Genomic DNA, 9,841 nt, shown 5'->3' with positions numbered 1-9,841 from the left:
TTTGAAGAAATTTAGTTGCAAGGACTGACTCAGGGATGGTCAAGATGGATGGCAGATATTTTGCAGATGAATGGCTTATTTGCACTGACCTCTTGAACACATAACGACACAACAGATGGTTTGGTGACAATTGACCCAAAGTTAATACCCAGAAACCGGCTGAAGACTTTCAATATGGTTTTATCAACTGTTAGGCAAAGGATTTCCCAACCCAGGTGAATAAAAAGTATCGTGTTTGAGAGTGGTTACAAAGTATGACAATCAGGCTCATTTTTCTCTCTTTTCCCCCACCATTTTTGGCAAGTATCTCTTTATTTTTGACAAGCTTGAGGAGGATAAAATTTTCTTGATTATAAGCTCATCCTTCGGATGAGTCCAACTTAGTTTAAATTCGAACCCTAAGAAGGAGTGGTCCGTTCCTGTTTGTAATTGAACAGGTCCTTTACTGTTAAATTTTAACGAGTCTAGTATAGGAGAAACTCGACGTTTTTCAATTTTAGAGAGTCTGAAATACTTAAGAAGACTCCATGGTTGACCTTTTTCGTAAATTTGTGTCTCCCAAGCCCGAAAAAGTATAAAATAATACTTGAGAGAACTGCTTGATCATTACGACCAAGGAGTACTTTTCGTAATTAGTGCCTCTGATCCAAAAAAGTAAAAAAACGATCAATGACACGTCGTTTTATAACCAATATCGAATTTGAAATGACAAAAATTCGGCAATCTTTTCATGTTTTTACGGTCAGAAAAAGAGCTGTAAGTGGATCGTCTTTTTAGTTCTATTTTAACGAGTTTAAAAATAAAAACTTGACGATCTTTTCATGTTTTAGGAGTCAGAAAAGAGCTTAAAGGTGACTCTAATGTTTTTTCGTCGAAAATGACAGATTTCGCCTGAAAAATCCGTTATCCTGAACAAAAACTCAAACATTACTCATACCTGTTTAAAATGGATAAAAATGCTGTAAAAGTTACATTTCTAAAGTGAAACATAAACAAATTAACAACTCATTTATTCAAAAAACTTATAAAAAGGGCTTTCGTCAATTCATTTTTACCGTTTGAGTTTTGGGTGAGAAAATAGAGTTTTTGGTCGGAAACTTCCCGTGAAGATTGTGGAAAATCCATCTGTTGGAATCAAGTGCCATCTCCTCCAAGTAATCTACATCATCCTACTCTTTAATTTCATCCGTTTCAAATTGATTTTTAGGGTTTCATTTCATTTTTTAGGAGCTTTTAGGTCAAAAAACCCGCGCGCGGGGGTCTGCAGGTATAACACAGGGGACCTGCGGACCCTGACTTTTTCACAATGGGGAAAAAGTCAGGGTCTGCACTTGCCGTGAAGGCAAGGTGCGGACCCATGCACTGTCTCTAACAGAGAGGGTGCGTACCCCGCGCAAAGGTTTTTTAAACCTAACAAACTCAAATTTCACCCAAAAATTTCAATTTTTTATATTCTAATTCGCCTTTTTGTTGGATGTAGAGTATACATCATGCTTGATTGGCGAGAATGGGAGCATGAGGATGTAGATCTCGCCACAATAAATCATCAACCTTCGATTGATGCATCGAAGGTATGCGGCTTATACAAATTCTGGGCCATACCTGGCATGAGGGCCCAGGTGGACTTTTTGCAGTGGCTGGTAGACAGGTGGAGCATACAGGACCAATGCTTCTTCATTGGTGGTCAACAGATCGAAATGGAGCTGGCAGACATATACTTTTTGACTGGTTTGCCTAAGAGAGGTGAAAATTTGACTCTATTCAGGATTAGGCCAGGTGGCCAGTCTGTCGATAGCCTCCGGCTAGAGTTCTGTAACAACCAGACTAGAGACAAAGGGATAGACATCAAAACCATATCCCTTCCTGAACTCATGGTAATCGCGTTTACTGTTACCAGGATTGGCGAGAGCAAAGCACTACATATAGCCACTGAATCCCAAATGCGGATGGCAGTTGACTTCTTTCGAGGCACCATCTTCAATTGGTGCGATGCTGTGTTGGCTAATGTAAAAGGCCAACTGACTAGAGCCAAGAAAGGACGACTGAAGACCTTTGGATATGGTGCTTTATTCGTGATCTTTGGTCTGGAGAGGGTCCCAATGTTGGTCCCACAACACCTCACTGTTGGAGCTGGACTTCCTCGAGAGCCCAAACTGATGCGATGGGTTGCAGTTATGGCCCGTCATCCTGAGGAGGGGACAAAGGTCGTTCGATTCACACCTGAGTATTTCCATTGGTTGGAAAACCAGGTTTTTGCTATTCAGGACTTTCCTTATGCTGGGGTACATTTCATGGTGACCCAGACATGGCTCTTCCACTAGGAGAGCAATGGGATGACTCAGGTAAAATCATTTTCAACATTTTTCTAATTTAATTTTTTGTTTTTTGTTTTTTATCTCGTCCCAAAATTGATAGTAAAAGTTTCAAATGCAGATGTGGGTCCACAGTGACCAGCTGCTCTCTGACCCTATGAGAGGAAACAACCAGTTGCAGCGGCACCAACCCCACAGGATGAATCAGCAGAGACCTTGGCCGAATTGGAGAGCCATCTAGAGCATTTGATAGGAGACATTCCAGAGACCGGCATAGATGACATTCCTCTTTGACTACAATGCTATGTGATTGGGGTCCCAGGACCTTTCAAGAGGTTCCTTTGTAAGGTGGCCCGTACAGTGGTTTCTTATCGAGATCATCACCAGTGATAGGATGATCGCCTATTGTAGACACATATGACATTTTTGCTTTTTGTACTATCATTTTTGCTGATCATAAGGTGTTTTTCAACCTATGATCGAGGACGATGTATATTTTGACACACTCCTATATTATACTATATCACTATTACCGGCTTATCTTGTAAAACATGTTATGGAATGCTTTTAAATTTACTTGTATGATTATTGCAAATGTCTACTTAACATTCGAGAAGCAATTGCATCTGCCAATGTATTTAAATATCTTGGAATATGCTGATATTCAATATAGTCAAATTCATGTTCCAAGAGACGCACTCTCAAAAATAATCTCAATAACACTGGATTTCTAATGGCATATACTCTATTAAGCTGTAATACAATGAGTTCAGAATCTAACCTCACTATCAAACTCCGAATCCCAAATGAAATAGATTCAGATAATAACTCAATCACTTCACTATACTCTGCAATGTTGTTCGTTGTTTGACCGAGGCTTACCCCATGCATAGATACCAACTTGTCAGAGGGCGAATAAATAATCCAAGCTGCGGAAGAAATGTTCCGTGTATTACGACAAACACCATCAGCGAAACCAATGTATGTTTGGAGAGGCACCGACATCTGCAATATCAAGAGTAAAACCAAGATAAGCAGGAATAATGACAAAAAACACTCTCTAAGCTAAGCACACTTTTTAAACTAAAACACACTAGCTAGAAAGAAAACTAACCTAACTAAAAATCTCCACACCCATTTTAAAGCATAATACCTCTTCAAGTAAAGACCATTTCTGGGTTTACCTAAAGAGACTCCGTCAAAGTCTACCAATTCATAGGCTCCTTTTTCCAGCTTTCACTTGACAACATAGGAACCATGCCACATAGGAACGAATTTTCCAGCGCCTAATTTATCATTTGCTTGATCGTATAATAAGACTAGGTCTCCTTCCGAAAAATTTCGAGGGGTGACATTTCAATCATACTGAGCTTTAATACGTTTTGCATGAGTTTCGATTGCCAATGCAGCATCACGTCGATTCTCATCTAGTTGAGCCAAGTATAACAAACATTTTTCCTCTTCGGAAGTGGCTGGAAGTAACTCGATGGCCATTTGAAATGACGGGATTTTTCATTCAATGGGTAACACAGCTTCCAGACCATAAACTAGTTGGAAAGGAGTGAACCCTGTTGACGTTTTTACCGAGGTTCGATATGCCCAAAGCGCTGAAAATAGCATGTTATGTCAATTCGACCTATGAATCCCAATGATTCGTGGGATCATGATGAATAGAACTTTATTTATGGCTTCAACCAGATCATTAGCTTGTGGATAATATGGAGTTGAACTATCGTGACGCAAGCCAAGTTGGCCTGTAAGTTCAGTCATCATATCGTTTCAAAAATGACGCCCGTGATCAGTGATAATCACTTGTGGAACACCAAACCTAGCAATTATATGATTGAACATGAAAATCGCAGCTGTTTTATCGTCTGCCTCAAATGTAGGCATCGCGTCGGCCCACTTGGTAAAATTATCTACCGCAAGGATGATATACGCATGCCCCCCGACTGAGTGAGGGTTACATGTAGTAAAATTGATACCCCATTTTGCAAACGGACCGACGACAATTATAGGGTGGAGAGGAGCAGGCGGAGCGCACATCTTTCGATCAAAAATTTGGCAGTTGTGGCATTTTCAGACCGCGTTAATACAATATTTAAACATAGACGGCCAGAAGTATCCAGTGCGCAATATTTTTTGGGCTGTGGCATACCCAGACATATGACCGCCACACACTCCAGAGTGACAGTCATTCAGAACCCTTTCAGCTTCCTCATGAGTTAAACAACGTCAAAAAACAGAGTCCGCCCCACGACGATAAAGAGTATCTCCAATAATTCTGAATTTTTGGGATTGGAATCATATTTTTCGACGTTCTGACCTGGAGATAAACGATGATATCCCCATACCATGGATATAAAGTGCTGATTAGAAACAAGGATTCATCCACAATGGGCTCCTCCGCCACAGTTTCCGTGTCAGCATGCGGGAAGTCACACATTAACTCCGCAAAGACTAAAGATTTCTTCGACTTAGACTTTTCAAACTCCAAGTCGAACTCCTGCAGGATCACAATCCATTTGGAGTACTTGCCCCCTAGCAATTTCTTGGTCAAAATATAGATCATAGGGTTGCAATCAGAAATTACTATAGTTTTACGTAGTAAAATGTAATGACAAAAACGTTGGACAGCTTGAACAACTGCCAATGCGTATATCATGCTTGTGGTAGATTATTTTACCAAGAGGGCCGAGGCGATGCCTACATTTCAGGAAGATGGCAAAACAATTGCGATTTTCGTGTTCAATCATATAATTTCTAGGTTTGGTGTTCCACAAGCGATTATTACTGATCATGGGCGTCATTTTCAAAACGTTATGATGACTGAACTTACAAGCCAGCTTGGTTTGCGTCATGATAGTTCAACTCCATATTATCCACAAGCTAATGGTCTTGTTGAAGCCATCAACAAAGTTCTAGTCATCATGATCTGACGAATCATTGGGATTCATAGGTCGAATTGGCATAACATGCTATTTTCAGTGCTTTGGGCGTATCGAACCTCAGTAAAAACGTCAATAGGGTTCACTCCTTTCCAACTAGTTTATGGTCTGGAAGCTGTGTTACCCATTGAATGCGAAATCCCGTCATTTCAAATGGCCATCGAGTTACTTCTAGCCACTTCCGAAGAGGAAAAATGTTTGTTATACTTGGCTCAGCTAGATGAGAATTGACGTGATGCTGCATTGGTGATCGAAACTCATGCAAAATGTATTAAAGCTTAGTATGATCGAAATGTGACCCCTCAAAATTTTTCAGAAGGAGACCTAGTCTTATTATACGATCAAGCAAATGATAAATTAGGCGCTGGAAAATTCGTTCCTATGTGGCATGGTTCCTATGTTGTCAAGCGAAAGCTGGCAAAAGGAGCCTATGAATTGGTAGACTTTGACGGAGTCTCTTTAGGTAAACCCAGAAATGGTCTTTACCTGAAGAGGTATTATGCTTAAAAATGGGTGTGGAGATTTTTAGTATGGTGCTTGTCGTAATACACGGAACATTTCTTCCGTAGCTTGGGTTATTTATTCACCCTCTAACGAGTTGGTATCTATGCATGGGGTAAGCCTTGGTCAAACAACGAACAACATTGCAGAGTATAGTGCACTGATTGAGTTATTATATGAATCTATTTCATTTGGGATTCGGAGTTTGATAGTGAGGTTAGATTCTGAACTCATTGTATTACAACTTAATAGAGTATATGCCATTAGAAATACAGTGTTATTGAGATTAATTTTGAGAGTGCGTCTCTTGGAACGTGAATTTGACTATATTGAATATCATCATATTCCAAGATATTTAAATACATTGGCAGATGCAATTGCTTCTCGAATGTTAAGTAGACATTTGCAATAATCATACAAGTAAATTTAAAAGCATTCCATAACATGTTTTACAAGGTAAGCCGGTAATAATGATATAGTATAATATAGGAGTGTGTCAAAATATACATCGTCCTCGATCATAGGTTGAAAAACACCTTATGATCAGCAAAAATGATAGTACAAAAAGCAAAAATGTCATATGTGTCTACAATAGGCAATCATCCTATCACTGGTGATGATCTCGATAAGAAACCACTGTACGGGCCACCTTACAAAGGAACCTCCTGAAAGGTCCTGGGACCCTAATCACATAGCGCTGTAGTCGAAGAGGAATGTCATCTATGCCGGTCTCTGAAATGTCTCCTGTCAAATGCTCTAGATGGCTCTCCAATTCGGCCAAGGTCTCTGCTAATTCATCCTGTGGGGTTGGTGCCGCTACAACTGGTTGTTTCCTCTCATAGGTCCGGAGAGCAGCTAGTCACTGTGGACCCACATCTGCATTTGAAACTTTTACTATCAATTTTGGGATGAGATAAAAAAAAAAAATTAAATTAGAAAAATGTTGAAAATGATTTTACCTGAGTCATCCCATTGCTCTCCCGGTGGAAGAGCCATGTCTGGGTCACTGCGAAAATCTACCCCAGCATAAGGAAAGTCCTGAATAGCAAAAACCTGGTTTTCCAACCAATGGAAATACTCAAGTGTGAATCGAACGACCTTTGTCCCCTCCTCAGGATGACGGGCCATAACTGCAACCCATCGCATCAGTTTGGGCTCTCGAGGAAGTCCAGCTCCAATAGTGAGGTGCTGTGGGACCAACATTGGGACCCTCTCTAGACCAAAGCTCACGACTAAAGCACCATATCCAAAGGTCTTCAGTTGTCCGTTCTTGGCTCTAGTCAGTTGGCCTTTTACATTAGCTAACACAGCATCGCACCAATTGAAGATGGTGCCTCGAAAGCAGTCAACTGCCATCCGTATTTGGGATCCAGTGGCTATATGTGGTAACAGTAAATGCGATTACCATGAGTTCAGGAAAGGATATGGTTTTGATGTCTATCCCTTTGTTTCTAGTCTGGTTGTTACATAACTCTAGCCGGAGGCTATCGACAGACTGGCCACCTGGCCTAGTCCCGAATAGAGTCAAATGTTCACCTCTCTTAGGAAAACCAGTCAAAAAGTATATGTCTGCCGGCTCCATTTCGAGTTGGTGACCACCAATGAAGAAGCACTGGTCTTGTATGCTCCACCTGTCTACCAGCCACTGCAAAAAGTCCACCTGGGCCCTCATGCTAGGTATGGCCTAGAATTTATATAAGCCGCATGCCTTCAATGCATCAATCGAAGATTGATGATTTATCACGGTGAGATCTACATCCTCATGCTCCTATTCTTGCCAATCAAGCAAGATGTATACTCTACATCCAACAAAAAGGCCAATTAGAATATAAAAAATTGAAATTTTTGGGTGAAATTTGAGTCTTTTAGGTCAAAAAACCCGCGCGCGGGGGTCCGCAGGTATAACACAGGGGACCCGTGGACCCTGACTTTTTCACAATGGGGAAAAAGTCAGGGGTCTACACGATGATATCCCCATACCATGGATCTAAAGTGCTGATTAGAAACAAGGATTCGTCCACAATGGGCTCCTCCGCCACAGTTTCCGTGTCAGCACGCGGGAAGTCACACATTAACTCCGCAAAGACTAAAGATTTCTTCGACTTAGAATTTTCAAACTCTAAGTCGAACTCCTGTAGGATCACAATCCATTTGGAGTACTTGACCCCTAGCAATTGCTTGGTCAAAATATAGATCATAGGGTTGCAATAAGAAATTACTGTAGTTTTACGTAGTAAAATGTAATGACGAAAACGTTGGATAGCTTGAACAACTGCCAATGCCAATTTCTCCACCAGTGGAGTCGCCATTTTGTCACACGGAATGAGTCGTTCTTGCGGACAAGATCGACCTCTCTAGTATCTAATGATATCTAGTGACAAGCAAGCCAATAAAAAACTATCTTTCTCTAAATATGCAATTTATAAACAAAGGCAAACAGGTGTTTTTAGGCTCACCTTGGGTCCAATGCAAGTTTGTGGAAGCCTCGCTCCTTTGATCCAAATGAGCTCCTTTGTAGCAAATCTGCAAACACAAACAAGCACACAAATTAAATAGCACCTGAAAAGCCAATATCATAAAGCATACTTATCATGATGATCAAGGAATTCATGAAACAAATGACATAAGACAATTTGTTGAGAAAAATGAATCTGATTTTATTAATTCAAATCAAAGAAGAAATTTACAACCTGTGCCTTGATGTTGTACAAGCTCCTCCCAGGGTCCAACAAGAAGTTTCCTCTACTTTGACAAGTTTCACTCTCTTCCCAATGAAGCCAAAAGGTATGTGATCTCTCCTCTCAAGCTTAACTAGGAAGTCTCAATTACACCAGCATTTACCCTAAAAAATGTTCAGCTTTTAACCTCCCTAGCAACCAGCCCAATGCCTTAATTTATAGTGCAATGGAGGGAAGTTACTAGGTCCACCTTCAAAGGGATAAAGCCCTCCTTCAAAGGGATAGCTCCTCTCGTCAAGGGATTAGCTCCTTCTCTTTTGGGATGCATGAACCACCTAAGAGCGAACCATCCATGTCAAAATTCCTTCTAGAATCATCTAGAATTAACCCAAAGTGAGTTTTTTAGAATAAACTTGCACCTTTTTGACTTTCACAGGGGTTCGCACCCACTCCTTTAGGGACAGAGCGGACAGGTCCGCAGGTAATGTGAACAGGGAGTGCTTGGACCGTAGGCAACAGTGAGAGAAAGTGCGGAACCAGAGATTTGTTTATTTTTAATGTCTTTCTCTCATTTTCAAAGCTTGACATGAAGAGCTGAGGTCTAAGACTTGCTTAGGAGGACAATATAAGTGATGATAGACCCATACTGACTGCAAATAGTCATGGTGACGATATTTTTGTGTGACATGTAGCTTGCAAGATTAAGATTTTCAGAGTATAATTTTTCATCTCTAGTGTTTCTCCACTGCTAGCAGGTCTGGACAGTACCCCAACAGAGTCACGTAGGAGCACAAACATTGCTCCATTGCCAATGAGCTTGAACAATATCCCGACGAAGTTGCTTCCTTCACCTCTATGCATAGGAATCCTTTCTCTTCTTTTGCCTTTATTTGTTTATTTTAAAGAGGGTTGTGCATCGAAACTTATTCATGTTTGGGCAGAAGAGGGATCCCGACTTATTGAGAGCAGAAGAGGTTGTTCCTTCATAGAATCATATAGATACCTATGATTTAGGTTTTCTTGTTTATATTTTCCCCTTCTACGCTTCTACTGATAGGATAAGCATGAAAACATTGAAACATAAAGACTAAGAGTAGTCATGAGGTTTCTAGAATAGATATGGGTTCATGGTTGGACCAAAAATCTCCTTACGGACATATCATATTTTCCATCAGAACTTCATCGTCCAAAAGATATAACGAAAACAAGGAAGATGGAACAAAGGTTGGCCAAATGTTGAAGTGTCAAAAGACTCTTTAGAGTTTGGCACACACATACTAAGAAGCCACAACATGTTCACGCACAACACTTATTCACACGTTGGAAACAAAACAAAATTCAAACAAACAAGAAAGAAAATACTATGTATATAGTGTAGGGAACAACCCCATATCTTCATTAG

Source organism: Pinus tabuliformis, chromosome 9 (assembly GCF_031772625.1).
Source record: "Pinus tabuliformis cultivar Carrire ecotype Pingquan chromosome 9, CPIR1, whole genome shotgun sequence".
Lineage (NCBI taxonomy): Eukaryota > Viridiplantae > Streptophyta > Pinopsida > Pinales > Pinaceae > Pinus > Pinus tabuliformis.
This window is presented reverse-complemented; position numbering follows the sequence as displayed.